We start from the raw sequence: 18,718 nt of genomic DNA, 5'->3' as shown, positions 1-18,718 counted from the left end.
TTAGATGATCTATATTTTACAGAAAACACGATTATATACAGTGTTTTGTAACAAAAAATCACATATGAATTAAAAGGAAATTACTAGGTTTATTAAAAGTTTCATTATTTTAGAAAATAATTATAAAGAAAAATATCATTTTATCATTTATGAATTCGCATTCAAATTTAAGTTTATGTATAGTTTTAATTATTTTATTTGAAACCATGCATGGCAATTGATTTCGTTATTAAAATCATATATCTTAGCTATTAGGAATTTTTTCAATATATTTAGTAGCAGATAGTTATAAAAGCAATGTAATATAGACAAACATTAAAAAATTTGTTTAAGAGATGCAAGCATCATGAAAAAAAAATTATATATCATCACACAATATTTTAACATTTAAAAAACATTTGGTTACGATAATAATGTCTTAAAACCTAAAACCCATCGAAATTAACGGGAAAAGAGTAAAGACTGGTTCTTTTATAGATAATTGGCAGCAAAAACATAACTTTTTATAGAAAATCTGTATTTTTTATTGTAAAATTGAAGCATTAAATGCTTTATAAAGCTTTATAACCCGTTGTCAAGCCAACTATACAAAATTGAGAGAATTGTTCTAGCATATTTTTTTGTAGGAATTGTTGTTTTCAATCCTATTGAATATCCAAATGATCCTTAATAAAATGCGCCAAACTAAATCTTGCAAAAAAGTTTTTTATATCCTATTTTTGAATTTTTATGTATGATTTTGATTACATGGTGAGTAATATCTGACTAAAATATTTTTAAAAAGTTTAAAAAGCAATTTTTAATTTTGATCACATTGTTAAACGCTCAAAAATATATTGACTAAACACAAAAATATGGAGTAATCTAAAATTTGTTTTAAAAAGGCAATATTTGTAATTTCAGCTTTTCATCCAGATAAATAAAAAGTCTTTATAAGAAAGCATGTCTAAAAATACATATTTTTGCCTATTTTTAAAACTTTATTCAAGTGTAAGCAGAAAGATATTCTAATATAGCATAAAGATTTTTTATAGATAAAAAATAATCTACCATACTGTAAATTATTCTTGCATTCATTTTAAGGGGTTATCAAAAAAATATTAATCATATCGTCACACTCAAATCATTTATTTTATCAGAAAAATCCGCTTAAAATTTTTAATTATCTGTATTCTTTTCAGCTGGTACTGAAATAATATCTTTATCGTTTAGATATATTAAAAGAAAATGTTCTAACAATTTCTATAACCTCAAAAATAGCGTTATTTAACCATGATTTAATATTAAAAATTAACAGTCAAGGCTTATGAAAATACAAGATCTAATAATAGGGTTTTACTGTAACAAAACATGTTTAATGTATCATTATTTCTCTCAAGCTTGAATTTTTGTACTCGATTTTTTTTACAGATTATAAAGGATATTATATCTATTCTTATAGCTTTATGCTGCCAAATTACATATACTGTTGCAATATCTTAGCAAAAAACATTTTTGTTTCTTAAAATGGCCTTCTTAAACTTTAAAATATTTGTGTCAATCACACCCATGTAGGTTATTTAAAAAAATTAAATTGCAGATATTAACACAAAGAAAGTAAATTCTTACTGTCGAATTCGGAAGTATACAATCAAAAAATAATGATAAGAATAATATATTATTAAGAAATATATTCAGAGTTTATATGAAAAAACTAAAAATATACATCTATGAAACTCTGTTTATGCATCAAAATAACTTAACATCTAATCTGTAAATCAAATAATGAAATTTGAATTTTATTGATATAATATTTCTTTTTGATTCGTTTATTTATTTTTTACTTTATACTAATTTTAGCTAAATTCTAATGAACAAGTCTACTAAAAACAGGATTGAAAAAATGTTTGTACAAAATCGATTGCAGTCTAGAAAATTACCTTTATTTTGCCTACATACAAATTAGATTAAATTTATATAAATGTAACGCTCTAGAAAATAATATTATATTTAGATCAGTTAAGCAAATTTAAATTTTGAAAGTGTGCTTAATTTACTAATAAAAAAATTGGTTTATATGGTATTATATCATTGTATGTTCAAAAATCGGATATGAAAAAATAATCACAATTGTAACTTATATCTGCGACTTCATTTCTAAGACATACGTGTCATAAAATTTTTTAAGAGATCAAAACACGAATTAATTTTGCGAAACTAGAAATATGAACTTATGTGATAATATCTATTTCAAGCATATTTTAATTTCACAGATATTTAGCCTTATAAAATTGTCATATCTAAAATACCGATAAAAAGTATTCATAGATAGAAAAAGCCAACGAAAAATATTATGTGGTAACGCTTGTGTACTTAAAACATGCATAGAAAGTTTTAAAACTCGTTACATATTACATGGTTGTGAAATCGTATAAGAACTTAATTGTTTTTCTTTTAGTAAGTCATTTTAAGTGCATTTTTTAATATAAAAATATATTTCAAAAGTCAATTTGTTTATATTCTTCTTTTATGATGTCTCAAGTAAATGAATTTGACTTTAAACTATTAATTGGGCTGTCTAGTGAATCGCAAAAGAATTTAAGTATAAAAGTTTCTAGATATGCATACAAAAACTACTGATTTATTTGGTTTCTGATTTTATAAAAAAATTTAAAGCCTGATCATTGTAATTTGAAATCGAAAACCTTAATAGGCAATAACGATTTACCTAATACTTAAGTTTTCGCTTGATGATCTACAAAAGACCCAACATATATACCGATCAAGCTACTAATCACAGAAAGCACATACAAATCTTGTCTACAATGATTTTTAAAATACGCGTAAATATTTGATGAATTTAATATTCAAAAAAACATATTAGAGCAAGGCAGAATGTGGAATATTCAATTATTATTTTGCATTAGACAAAGTAGAGAGCCGAAATAAGAAAAAAATTATAAACACAAGTTTTTGAAGTATAACTCATCACTATAACAAAAAAAATATTTTTTTATTAAATTTAATGTTTTTTTAATGGGCGTATTTTTTCTTATAACATATAAAATTTATCATCTAAACTATTTTGATATGAAAAACACGTAAAATATTTTATATTTGCGGTTCTTCATCCACGATACATAAGTTTTCCTTTGTATTTATTTGAACGATTTAATGTATTTGTAAGTTTAGATGATGATTTAAAAAAATATGAACGAAGTATTACACTTTTAACTTGAAAACATATGCATAAAATTTTTTTTTGTCTTTTCTTGGGTATACATTTATATCTAAAAAATTGGTTTTTATACTAAAAAAGGTATTATTTGTAAATTATAGTCTAAAATTATTATACGGCAGGGAAAAATACGCAATTTAAAACAAAATATAATCACCTCTAGATATGCACCATTTATAGAGAATCAGAACACATGACATTATACAACGCAATTATACCATCTATAAATTACGTATTGAAATAATAAAATGAAGTTTCAATTGATTATTGAAAAGGTGTTCATCAATTTAATTATACAGTCTAAGTATGACCATTATTTTTACTTTTAAATTTGTTAATTTTGTTTCCTAGCTCAAATCACATAAAGATATTTCAAGCAATATCAGTCTTTGGGTTTTATAAATCCAAATTTAAAAACGCTCATCTTTGATTGAAACATTTATAATTGAAAAAAAGATCTTTTCGTAATTTACAAATCTATCAATTCGTCCGTCATATTGTTTTCGTTAGATCATAACAGAAAAAAATTTGGCTTTCCAGACCTGCTATCATTAAATAATTATAAATACAAATTTCCATTAATTTATGTATATTAAGAAATTAAGGATTCCGACAGAGACGGAAGCATATGGGCAGTTATATTGTAAAGTTTTACAATGTATAAGTCTTGTGAATAGAAGGATTATTATATAAGGTAACAAGGATGATTTTTTTGCACGGTTTTTATATAAAATCTGCAATATAGGAAAGTCAAGAGTTTTGAGCAAGCAAATATAATATGTTGAAAGAAAAATAAGCCCTAAAATAAATAAAATTATCGACAAATTTATTGTCTTTCTGGGTCTTACTTTTTTTATACAAAAAACTAAATTCTTGATAAAATTGTTGTGTTTTTTTATTATGCTAAATACAAATTGTACTAAAATACACAAAACAACTTCTTAATAAAAGAATTAAGCGTCCATGTGTGTGTTCACAATATAATTTTGTCATGATTGTGCTCTTAAGGTCTTCTATAAATCAAAAAGTGCACTTTTCATATTTTCTGCTTTAAATCGAATTTTTACGCTTGATATTACAGTTTTTAAATGATTTTTAAGCGTCGAAAATCATGATAATAGTCTTTTTTTGTATTCAACTATACATTTTCACTGGATTTTTATATATTAGTAAAAATATCAGTTCTCGATTTGTTCATATTATTTTGTAATTATCATCCTTTTTAAGATTAAGTATGTTCATATTCTTAATTTCATGCATATAGAAATTATATTTTGATTGAAGAGAATCAAATAAATGTATATATTTGCTTAATTTTATACTCGTGTTTAATTATTGTTGTAATTATTTTGAGTGCTATATACAAGCAATATATTTCAGAAGTAATCAGTTCATGTTATGTTTCAATTTACATTGATCGCAAAAAAACGCTATTCTCTGATGTATTTAGCAAATAATCTGTTTTTTCGATATTAAATTTTTTTATTTATGACGATTACGAAATATCTGACCATAAATCCATGAATCACTGTTCGTAAGAAAACTTGCTGGGGGCGATGTTTTTATTCAAATTTAAGAATTAAATTTATTATTAGATATACTTGCTATTCCGACATTCAATTTTTAATTCAAAAAACCGATCAGATTTTTTTTAAATAAACGACGACCCTTTTTAAAATTTTAGTATTATAAATAACATAAATACTATTTTTTATTTTTAAGAACAACTTTAGTAATTTATTAAGATTTTTTGTGGTTAAAATCTGAATTGGGTATTCTATCCGATTATTCATTATTAAGCAACAAAATCTTCCAAAGAAAGGTTACGAGTTTATTATAGCTTCAGTAATGCTAAAAATTTATTTTTATTACATTTATTTTCTGTAACAACCTACGGTTATTTTCGCCTTTTAAGTAAGAAAATTAATATAGAAATTATTTTAAACTATAAATTTATACATAAGATCTTGACTAAGTGTATAAAATATATATTTTTTTGCATTATCTTTTATAAAATAGTAAAGAAGATTTTAAAGCAGTTTAAATATTATTAATGCTTCTTTTCGTGGTATTTCTGCTTTTTTATGGTATTTATTTGTTTGATATTAAAAATTAGCCAATATCATTTAGAAAAGCAGAAAAAAAATGGTTTAATAAAGTAAAATAGGTGTGGATGACTATATAATTGCAAATTAAAAATGATTAGACTATTATAAACCACAATCAAAACCATTAATTTTAGACAAAAATCAATTTTTATTGGCGAAAATGTTTTATTTAAGAATATGCAAAGGTTTATTTTATGACAAATCATTTAATTTGCTGAAAACCCTTTTAGTAACTTCTTCTTCCGCCCAAATTTATGAAAAAACATTTATTAGATCAAATTTAAATTTATTTCTTTTATATAATAATTTTATTCGTCTGCTGACATGAGTTATAAGGGTAAATATAATTTGCTAATATTTATTCGAATTGGATTTCTAATACTATTTGTCTTCATATTTTCAACGTTTGTATTCTCCGATATGCAACTAATTATTAATTTTCTCAGATATGGTATAATCTAAATATTTTATATAGAATTGGAAAAACATAGCGCGAAAATTTTATATTTTTTTTTAATGCTTAATATAATTCTCAGCATACAATATCTTGTATTTGAGTTGTATTTAAATTAAAAAACAAATTTTTGCATTATATTTTACAATAGATATAAATATTGTAAAAAATCCAAGAAAACATTTGCTTTATCATAAATATGCTGAAGTCTAATATTTTTAAGGTTTAAGATTATATTCATACACGTAAGTTTAACTTGTCATTTGTATAATAATATATATTTTAAAAAAAATCGTTTATAGAAAATGTTATAAGATTTAAGATTGAATCATTTTAAAAAATGTGGATAAACAATTTTCGTATAAAAAAAAATGCGAATAAAAACGAATCGGCTTATTATTGATTTACATCGCAAATTAAGGCACACTTAAAAAAATAAAAAGCTAAAAAAATATTTTAAATGCAAACGTCTTTTAATATGTTATATTGGCAGCAGGGACTTGATGTATATAGTTCGACTTTATAAGTATAAGCCATAATATACCCCAAAGCAGTGATATTAATTTGTAAGCAGACATAAAAAATGACATCTATAATTGAATGCCATTTTTTTGTAAAAAAAATCGGGATGATAATAGAAACAAAATCACAATATTATAACTATTTATAAAAATTATTATAAAATACAGCCTTACTTACCTAGGAAATTCACGATTTTTCAATTTAGAAACCAAATATCTGCACAACTTCTACAGATAATACCTTTTTTGATTTATCAAAGCTCAAATATTAGTTTTATGTGAATAAATTATAAAACTAAAAAAAAATAGTATCTTAAAGCAAGAAACAAAAATTCCAAGACTAAAAGATTCCAAACGGGGCATAATACATTATCCGAGAACAACTGAATATATTGAAAAGTTTGCTTGAATATATTCGTAAATATAAAATCTAAATTTCATTCTAATCTGCTAAATTTATAACAAGTAAATTTAGAAAAAGCAGAAATTTAAAATTATGTATTTTGCTCCTGCAATCATTTTATTTTTTCAACTTCAGGCAAATAAAAATCTTGGAAAAAATATGGACTTGTTTTTAATGGCAATGGTAGGATAGAAATCTATAAAAAAGTTGAAAACGTAGCTGCTGATATTTTTACCAAAATAAGTTAAAAGAATATTTTAAGTTTTTGTAATCAAGATATAGCAAAATACTTGAATAGAAAAATGTGCGAACTTTTCACAATTTCAAATTATATGAAAGATGCAAAAGTAGGGGTAAAATATATAGTTCTTTTCATTTTAATAAATATAATGATTTTTTTTGGATTCTTAAAATTCAAAGATTTAACTAGAATTGAAGTATGTATGATTTATATGCATAAAATATGAAACTCTACAATCTTAAGTGAAAATATGATGGATTTGAAAGAACAAAACAAAGCCCCTGGATAAAATCATACAACTCTTTTTTCTTTATTACGTAATTTTTTCTTCTTTTTAAACAAAAAACAAATAAAAATAACTATAAACCGAATTTAAAATTTTTAATATAAACGATGAAATTCCGAGTAGATCATAAATCAGATTTCCATATTTTTTTTCAAATTTTAAAATCAAATTAAAAGTCCAGGCGAGCAATAAATATAAAAGTTTGGTGCATTTCTTTTTGATGGGAGCATAAAAAGAGAATTTAGTGACATGAGAAATAATAATAAACAAATAATGCTATCTTAAAATAGTTATAAAATGCCCGTTTTTTACGGAAGAATTATCATAATGAAAAAATTTTTATAATAATTGAACTGTCTAATACCTCATTAATTTAAATTTATTTATAATAAAAACAATGTTTAGAATAATATTTTTTTTATGATACAAGTAAAAAGTAATCTTAATCCTAAATTTGTACGAGAATCTTTAAAATAAAAATATATGTATTGATAAAAATATATTTTATGAGGTCATAAAACTCCTGTTTTAGTTTTTTAACCCGAATTATCATTTTGTTGTTGTTAGCTTTATATATGAATCACCAAATACCAATAAATATGTTATGCCCACATTTTTTTTGTTATTTTTGATGAATAATACTTATTGGTTAGTTCTTCTTATCGCTATGTTTATTTTTTGCATTTTCTATGTTTATGTTTCTTCCTTTGACATTAACTATATATGTTTTTCACCCATAAACAAATGATTTTCAAAGAATAAAATCCCATAAATACAGATTACAAAATTTACTATTGTGACAGTTCGTATTTAATGCACATCAATTTATCGAAATATAGCAAAAAAACAATAATTTTTTATTATATTAAGACATATTTTTACTAAATAACCTTGATTTTTTGTTTCAAAATTGTTTTATTTATCTCTTGATTTGTGTAAAAAAATCATCTTAATATGTGCAAAAAAAAGAATTTTGATGTCTAAATTTACCTTTAATATTTGTAAAAATACTTTAATGGCATAATAGAGTGCAAAATTTCGCGATTAGATATCTCATCTATAATTAACTATTATTTAAAAGAAAAATCTTAATTATGGTAAACAACTAGTATATAACAGCGATTGTAACATTTTTTTTGAATGAAATGTTTTTAAATTAAAATTTCAAAAAATGAATTTTACAAACTAGTTTTAAAATCTATGTTCATAGGCAAGTTTATATAAAATTCCTAGACTAATGTTTATTTGTTTCTGCCAAGAATAACCACAAAAAGTCCACCTATATTCTATATGCGTTTTTAAAAATTAAGCATAAATAATCTAAGAATGCAGGATGTCCAACGAATTCGAAGATTATATGCAAATAAAAGGATTTGGAAAGTCTTTTGAACTTATTATTCAAAAGATGCGTTGAAGAGATGTGGGAATAGCAGAGGAAGAGATAATAAAAGTAATTGGTTAAGTTTGCTCTAAGAGTTATGGGTTGTATCACACAATCTGTTTAAAAATATATAAGTATAATCAAAAATGAATCCATAATAAAAGAAATCATCCTTAAAAGTACAGCATCCTATATTTTAAGAGCATCTACAGATCGTAGTTAACAATAAAACATGTATGTTTATATAACGAAACGCATTTAAACAACATAATTGACAATTTACTAGATATAAGACTGTTAAGCTTTTAAATTTTGTATAAATCAGCAGTAATCATTTTTAAAGTGCAAAAAAGCATCTTCATTGTTTTAAACCACAGAAAGTTATTTTGATGCACACTTTGTGGCTCAAAAGAGAATTCCAATCTTCGTAAACACAAAAAAGTATTCATTCATAAATATCAAGACAAAAATAGTACAAGCAAAAAGGATATTTTGTTTTTGAAACCTATCATCAATAAACAAAATATAATTTCAAAACGAAGATAAAAAATTAAGTCGGCCCCAAAGCAAATTCATTTCTTTCTATTTAAAATATTTCTTGACTTTATAAATTGCAGGAATCAGCATCAAATAAAACGATTTGGCCATAACACGATTTTCTATTTTTTTTCTTTACCAGTTTTAATGTGAATTGGTGCATATATAGCTATATATAAACAAAAATTTCGATATAGTATAACTGATGAAACTAATTAATTTAGTATCTTTTGCTATTTTTTGTTTTTAGTTATTTACCTGTCAATTTCTGTAGGATTTTCTTTCTTAGTTTGCATTCATAATATTTATTTAACATGTTTTTTTATGTGCACTTATAAAGTTTTTTTCTTTTTTATATATGAATTAATAGTTGTTTTGTATTTATCTACAATTTTGCAGTAATTTTTCTTTTAAAATTTCTTTCATGTCGTTTTTATTTATAAAACTACAAGAAAATCTAAAAAGAGCCAAAAATTGACGAAATTTTTAAGATGGGGTTTCCTTTGACAATACAATTGTTGTATTACCCAAATATCTCTTAAAAAATAAAAGCTAAATCAACAGATGGTGTAGCTACAGAATATAATGAAAGTGTTTACATAACGATTGAAATACCCAGTTTCTAGTCTTAATTGCAAGATTAATATATTTTAAATTCAATATTTTCGTTACGTCTTTTAAAGAATGTTCTAACAGAATATCATACAAATATAATTTGTGATTTAGACAAAGTTAATATTGTTGTTGCATTCAACAAGGCATACACATATTTACCTATTAGTAAGCGTTTATACCATACATTAGCATTAATTTTATGATTTTATCCAATATAAACAAATTGGTATTTTTCATTCCTTTGGCTATTTTGCATTGATATTGTGCGGGCATATCATTCTGAATTATTTGTTAAAAATGTAATTAAATTTAATTATTAACACATATATTAAAGTAAAAAAAAATAGGAAACTATTATAGTAATAAATAGATTTATCAGATATTTAGCTGCGATCCATAAAAAGAAATTCCACTCTTAAATTGAATTCCTCTTACATTATCATATGGGTGATAGCATAATTTAAACCGCCATTATATACGTCTCCATAAATGTTATTAAAAAAAAGAAATATGAAAATCTTTTTTTGCAGTTATTCTTTTAATTATAATATTTAGCTATACTATTATGTTTTAAGCATCTTATCGCATAGTTTGATGCAAAAATTATATATTTTTAACATTGATCAATAGTTTATTTTTAAATTAATTTTGCTCTGATAGCATTAAAAGAAATGTATTTTTCGAATTTTATTTATGTGGATAAAATTTAACAATTTTTATGAATTTAATAAATTTAAAGTCATAAAACCCTGAAATATTCAAATAAACACGGGAAATCTTTACAAAATACATCGATATAAAATTTTATATGACATTCATACCCGATCTTGGTTGAAAAACCTTTAATATGAAAAATAGTGCGTATTTAATATCTTTAAAATTACAGGAACATTAAAATGTCCTAAAATCAAATAATATTTATATTGCTATGTATTTTCCAATGTTAATTATAAGATATTTCGTGCTTTTTTGCCAGTAATAATGACATACGACTGTATTTAAAATACGTATTAATTACTAAGAACGAGTCCCCAATTAAAAAATGTTTTCCTTTTTTTAAAAAAAATGATGCGTGAGCTTTACTATTTTCAGAAATTAAAAGACATATTTTATTTTTCAGCTCTTCTTTTATAAAATCTACAACAATTAAAAATTCATTTTTTTTGTGTGATCAATTACTTTTGATTTTACTAAAAAAATATTGTGCTTGAAAAATATTTTTTTTTAGATTATATTGTTTAGAAAAAATTATGTAGAATTGAAAACACTTAAAATCTATAATTGTTACAAAAAAAATTTATAAAAGCATTCTATTATGTATGAAATTTTAAGCTATTGACTCGCGTGAAAATCGACGAATAAGTAGATTATAAATTCAAAGATTCGAATTATTAATAATAAGTTGTAAATATATATAAATAATAGGCAAATTTGGATTTGCCAACTATCCGACTCTGACGTAAACAAAACTTAGATATAGTTGAGTAAAAAGTGGAAATTATATAGATTCAAATAGACCCAATAAATGTATCTTCTCGTTTGAATATATTTATGTGTGTATTTATCAATCTTTTTGGTCTAACATCGGATTTTATGAAAAATATCGACTGGCTCCATATTATTATTGGTTTATTATGGTCACCGTTTATAAACTTATGCCCAGCTGCATTATTTATTTAAGTATAGAGCATGATCAATAATAAGTGTCAATAGAAAAAACTGAAACTATTGGTTTCATAAATTCTTAATTTTAAATGCACAGGAAATACATTCATACAAATAATAGTGTGTTATTAAATTTTTTAAATGCCTTGAATTTGGATAATTAAGGCAAATTTAAAAAATAGATGTCGCGATAATTTACTGTTTTCTATGCACAATCTTAATTAAAAAATAATGTCTACTGATTTTAAGTATATACAATATATTTGTATCTGAGCATAAAATTTGTTTTTTTTTCGTGAATCTTTTGTTTTTGTTTTCGTGTTTATGCATTTGAGGCTCTTTTAAAAAAATCTTTTCACAAATCTTTCTTTTCACCTAAAGAAAGAACGTGTATAAATCGGGCAATTATAATCTTCTAAGCCTGATAATTATTTCTTTTGTTTATGGGTTAAGTTTCTTTTTATCAATTCCATACATTGAGACGTAGTCAGTCCATTGTGAATGTTTCACAGCTCCTTGATACATCTTTTGACACCGTCCCTTGATCTATCTTCATCAGTGCTATTCTTCTATCAAATGAGATGAGTTCAAGCGTCTTGCTAAGTGTGGGAACTTTCATGTATGGTTTTAGTATGTACGGTATTTTTAACCCCTTAACTATTTTTTATAGAATTTTGTAACCATTCCATCCCAAGTCATTACATATAGTATTATTCTTGTTTTACATTTGTAAATTAAATCTTTTCGTTCGCCAAGATGTCATACTTCCAATATTTTTCATTCACAATTTCAGAACAGTTGATAATATATGCATTGATGATATATTCATTGCTTATTTCTTCCAATGGAAGACTTCTTAACAATTTCGGTATGCCGATTAGAGCAAACTATTTGAATTGCATCCTTTATTTGAAGAAATTTAGCACATTTAACGCTAGAAATTCAACTATTCAAATCAATCAATACTTTATATATTGATATAGCTGGATTTATAATTTTAAATTCAACCCCGTATATAAATGGCCCGAAAAAGACGCATTGAGAGTGACCACGAAAATGAAGATCCAAATGTATCAGAATCAAGCGGTGAAGATCTTTTTGGTCCAAACTATTATGATGACTACAAAAAAATTCCTGCTCTTGATGAATATGAGACAGATGTTGTTGAGGATGATTTTTTTGCAAGGACGCAAGATGAAGACACAAATCCGACCCAAGATTTTCAATACGAGCCCGATACGCGTGAAGAATTACCCATATTATCGATTGATGTTTCTTCACCATTAAAAACTCAACTCTCTTCTTTTCTTAACAAAAATCTTACCAAAGAGATTAAACTAATGTGCACGAATAATCAAGAAAGTTTGATTGTATCTTATTTACTTCTTGAACGAGAATGCGAATCTCTTGTTTCTTCATTAATTAGTGAAGCTGAATCATTTATGGCAGCTTTTGATTCTGCACTTATGGAATTGGTTTCTTTGCTTTTCCCAAATTACAAGTATATTAAACCGGTTGTTCACATTCGAATAATTGATGTTCCTGTTCTTGAAAATATTAGATCTTTGAGGAATCTTCATTTAGGCACATTGGTGAAAATTCGTGGAGTAGTTACGCGTCGATCATCAGTTTTTCCAATGCTGAACATAGTGACGTATGTTTGCCATCGCTGTGGAAATCATTATGGGCCAGTTCCATTTGAATCTGGTATAAGCAATGTTTGTCTTGTATGCCAATCCAAAGGGCCGCATTCCGTTCTTCCTTCAGAAACACTATATAAGGATCTTCAAAAGGTTTCAGTACAAGAAGTTCCGGGATCAGTTCCTTCTGGAAGGTTACCTAGACAAAAAGAAGTTCATTTAACATTTGATTTGATTGATTCGTGCAAACCAGGAGAAGAAATTGAAGTCACTGGAATATATAAGAATACATTTACATATTCCAGTATTTTTAATAAAAAAGGAGGAGGTTTCCCCACATTTTCAACGATTATTCAAGCAATTTCAATTGAAAAGAAAGAGGATCAGGTTAATCTCAGTACAGATATTAAAGAAATTATTCTTCTTAGTAAGAATCCACAAATTGTCAATATTCTTCTTGATTCCTTTGCTCCTTCTATTTATGGACACAAAGATGTTAAAAAGGCACTTTTATTGTCGATGTTTGGCGGGCAAAGAAAGGAAAAAGATGGTCATGTTATACGTGGTGACATTAATGTTCTTCTTTTAGGTGATCCTGGAACGGCAAAAAGTCAGTTCCTTAGATATGTTGAAAAAGTCTCTCATAGAGGTGTTCTTGCTTCTGGGCAAGGATCTTCTTCTGTTGGGTTGACTGCTAGTGTTCGTAGAGATCCAATGACAAAAGAGTGGGCACTAGAAGGGGGCGCATTAGTTCTTGCTGATCGAGGTGTGTGTCTTATTGACGAATTCGACAAAATGGATGACATTGATCGTGTCTCAATTCACGAAGCTATGGAACAACAATCGATATCAATATCAAAGGCGGGTATTGTTGCTTCATTGCATGCAAGATGTAGTGTAATAGCAGCTGCCAATCCTAAAAAAGGAAGATACAACAACAACCTCACATTTACACAAAATGTAAATTTAAGTGATCCGATAGTCAGTAGATTTGATATTTTGTGTGTAATAAGAGATAGTATAGGAAGTGAAGATGAGATAATGGGCAAATTCATAGTAGAATCCCACAAAAATATACAGATAACCGACCCGATCCCAAACAACAAAACTCAAATGATCGATCAAGATACTCTAAGAAAATATATTATATATGCGCGCAACAACATCACCCCTGTGTTAAAAGAAATAGACAAAGAAAAAATATCAAAAATGTATTCTGATCTGCGAAGAGAATCAATGGTGAGCGGAAGTATACCAATTACAGCAAGACATATTGAAGGAATTATAAGAATGGCGGAAGCTTTTGCTAGAATGAAATTGAAAGAAACTGTGGGGAAAGATGATATCGATAGTGCCATTGAAATGGCCCTTGAAAGCTTTATTAACACACAGAAATATGCTGTCAAAAAAATTTTACGAAAAAAATTTGGAAAGTATATTAATACTGGTTGTGAAGCCCTTATTTATGTTCTTGATCAGATGTTTAATGAAAAAGTCATGCTACAAGTTTTGAGTAAATATATCCTTTCTAAAGAGTTCGAGGCGAGAATTAAAGGTATTGGGCTTACTTTCAGGAAGGATTTTTATACTTCTGATGATTTTAAAAGGTGCGGATATACGATTGATAGTGGAAAAATATTCAAAAATGAATTTTAATAATAAAATTTATTCAAAACATCTCTTTTATTATAATGTAACTCCAACTCTGATTTACTGCATGCATATAATAATTTACCTAATAAGAAAGAATGCTGTTTTTATGATATTTAACGTTTTATTTTTTAATATTTAATATCATTTGATCGCTATTTTGTGCAACATATGGTCTGTCTAGCCCATAACTTTTTGTCATATCTTTATTTATTTATGAATGTATTTTCTTTTTATCTATTTAGACGTGGTCAGCTCATTTGATATATTGCCCAACTCCTTGATGTATCTTTTGACACCTTCTCCTGATCTATATTCATAAACTACTCTTTTTCTCTCAAATGAGATGATTTCAAGTGTCTTGTGGAATGTTAGAGCTTTATTTATGCACACTTTAATCTAACTTTTTCAACACCTTACCATTTTTTTATGTAAGGCACCCAAATATTTAATTTAGTAGATAATAAACAAACAAATGTCCAGTTACCCCAAAACTATTTTACAAAGCATGCGGTTCTAAATTAATGTCAGCTACATATAAAAGCGATAATATGTGAGAGCCTCTTAAATTTTATAAATATGAACATTCACAAGTTTAGTAAATATATAAGCTATTATAGTGGTACAAACCCTCAAACTGATAGGTCTTGAAAATAGAAAACTAATTAAGAAAATGTAAGGTAAAAGGCTATAACCAAGCATAAAAAATGTGGTATTCGACATAAATCTAACTGTTATGCTTGAAAAAAATCTAAAATCTAAAATTACAATATCAAAATCAACGCATTAGAAAAAAAGACTATATCCAGTAAATAACTGAAATATAAGAGATTTCTTGAGAAGAAATGGTGAAACATGCTTATAGAAATAAATAATGGCAACAGAGAGACACAATAACATAATATATGAATAGAAATATATTACCATGATGCCGTTATATAAAATGATTTGGGCAAAATTGAATAAATCTTGTCTATAATGATTAGAGATTTTTTTAAGCATACGTTCTAACAATTATTTAGGAACGCACTTAAACTGATAAACCTTGAAATAATAATATGTCTATTAAAGGCATTAAATAAAAATATAAATATAAACGTAGATACAACCTGCTAGCATCTGAACTATCATTAATATACAAATGCAAGACAAAAATTATTCCATATGTTATAACATGGGACGGTGTGGTTACACGATATCATAGAAGGTACCTGAAGGAACTAGATGTCACGAACCAGGTTGAGGCATATATTCAAACATTGGGATTGAGAAAAACCCTTGAATTAATAGGTCTCGAAAGAAGGAGGGGTATTGAAGAAGACTGTGGAGAGGAGAAGATAGCCGAAAGTATAAATACACTGTGTGTACAGAGTATCAAGCAAGCTGTGCCTGAGAACAAAAACTAAAATTACGACTATAAATATAGCCCATAAATAAAAATTACCTAAACGTAGATACATCTTATATTCATTTGTAAGAATAAGAAAAAAATCAATTTTTGCCCATAAGAACTAGTTTTAAATGATATATGCTAGTTATAGGTAGCATTTGTGTAAGCCATGCAAAAAAAATTAATTATAAAAAAGCCAAATTATAAAATAGAAAGAGAAAATCGATACAAAATGTATGCTAAATTTAATATGAAGGCCATAATCCGTGTTTCTTAACAATTTCAGTGCAACATATTTCAGCTACTAGTTTAGTTTAACGAAAAAAGGCTTTTCAGTCTATATTGATTAAGGATAGATATAGATATATATAGAAGAAACTGAAGGTTAAAAAATTTAAAGATTTTTTTAAATTCTATGTGCGGAAACCAGTATAGCATATAATTTGTTTCTTTACATTAAAAGTAGAACATACATGGTATTAAAAAGACTTTTGTTTTACTTTGTCAAGTTATGATATTAACAATTGTATAATAAAACATATATGACAAAAATTAAGGAGTTAAAAATCCCGGACGAAGTAGAAGCGGAATGCAAATTCTCACACACCGCAAGACACTTGAACTCATCTCATTTGAGAGAAGAAGAGCAGTTGATGGATTAAGATCAGGGGAAGGTGTCAAAAGATGCATCAAGGAGTTGTCCAATGTTACCAATAAGTCACCACGCCTATATAGATAAAATTGATAAAAAGAAAATATAGCCCATAATAAATAAAATAATGTGTGCCATATTAAAATCCGATATAATTACATCTTGAATAAAACTTAATGAACCCTTGAACTAATGATCCCCGAAAAAGAAGAGCGTTCGAAGAAGGTGTAAAAAAGAAGGATATAACCATGAGCATATATATGATGTAGACGCGGGAAATCAATAAAGTTGTGGTTATAGAGAAAATCCAAAATTTACCTATGAATAAAAAACATCAATAAAGCTTAATGTACCCAAAACGTGGAACAACAATAAAATAGTCTCTAAAAGTACACACAAAACTAACAATAATTTAATAATTTTGCGCCTTAAATTATGTCAGATGATAAATTATACCACATGAATTTCAATAAATTATCTACTAAATCTAAATATTTGATGATACGGACTATTTAGTAGCCTAAATACATTTCATTTAATAAAACCCCATATATTTAAAAAATGATAAAAATTAAAAACGATCAAACATTCCATACACTTAAAAATCGCATCAGCACAACTCTGAAAAAATGGCTAGTCATAAAAATATTAATCTCAGAATTTTCAGAAAACAAAATAGAGAGACTTATTGAAGACATATATGATGAAATATGTCAATTGTCGCGTAAGAACAGAGATATCGATGTTTATAGAACCAATCTGGCCGAAGGAATTGGTGAAATACTCGATTTGTATAATGTTGATATTGAATGTGCTGCATGTGAATCTATTGCAGACATACTTGTAAAAGTTGTTAATGAGTATTTGGATGGCGGATGTGTCTTTTACGAAAGTACCTGTGGGAAATGACAATGTAATTTATTATATGGTCAAGATAAAAAATAATTCATTAACATATGCTTTGCCTCAAAGAATGATGGCAAATAAATCCAAATGAAAAATATTTCAAAATAGAAAGAATATAAAAATAATTTAATAAAAAACAATTTTTAATTTCAAAATGGTATACTGTAACAAACTTTTATGAATATCATGAAAATAATGCAAAAATAAAAAATAATAGATGGCTATCTGTTTTAATTTAAGCAATTTAAGAAAATAATTAAATTAATTAAAAACAGAAAGAATATGAAAAATAAGTTTTAGTATAACCAAAACAACAAATATCTCAAAATACAATCGCAAAATGATAATATAAATAAAATTTCGTTTTTTTAAACAAGGATTCCAAATTATACCCAAAAAATAATTTTATATCATATTAAGTTGTATTAAGTCAAATATTTTAAAAATTTGTGAGCATAATTAAACACGAAAACCATTATCTCATTATGCTTTGGAATCATATACCATGTTTTATAAGCCACATTTAATTTTAGATTTATTGTAATGTTCCTTTAATTTATATAGGAATTCCAGTGATTCCAAATGTATCATAACAATTCATGATGAGAAATTTATATATTTGTATTCAAAACATAATTAATTCTATAAATTAATATTTTAAAATATGATAATATTTAGTTTAGTTTGAAAAAATATATCATATTTATCTCAATTAATACATTATTTTTAAAAAGAGTATATTTTTCAAATGTTATATTAGAAAGGTAATCACATTTTACTGTATTTTTATATATAAAAATATTCACATTTGGTTGATTCTACACAAGAATATTCGCGTTAGATTGAATTTTATGCTAGACATTCTCGTTTCATTGAATTTATAACCAAAAATACTTGTTTTATTGTATTTTAAATAATATATTCACATTTAGTTGTGTATCATACGATAAATTCTAGTTTAATTACATTTACAATAAAATATGCTCGTTTAATTGAATTTTATAATAAAATATTCACATTTGATTGTATCTTTTACGTGATGAATCCCGTTT

At 25.6% G+C, this 18,718-nt stretch overlaps 1 pseudogene; it reads left to right on the top strand.

Annotated features, from left to right (window-relative positions):
* Window positions 1-12,447: 12,447 nt before the first annotated feature.
* Window positions 12,448-17,607, top strand: LOC147068691 (DNA replication licensing factor mcm2 pseudogene; annotated as a pseudogene).
* Window positions 17,608-18,718: the final 1,111 nt, after the last annotated feature.

Source organism: Rhyacophila brunnea, unplaced genomic scaffold, assembly GCF_057557595.1.
Source record: "Rhyacophila brunnea isolate RB1 unplaced genomic scaffold, BYU_Rbru_1.0 scaffold_28, whole genome shotgun sequence".
Lineage (NCBI taxonomy): Eukaryota > Metazoa > Arthropoda > Insecta > Trichoptera > Rhyacophilidae > Rhyacophila > Rhyacophila brunnea.
Note: the sequence above shows the minus strand (reverse complement) of the source record. Positions and strands in the feature narration are given on the sequence as shown.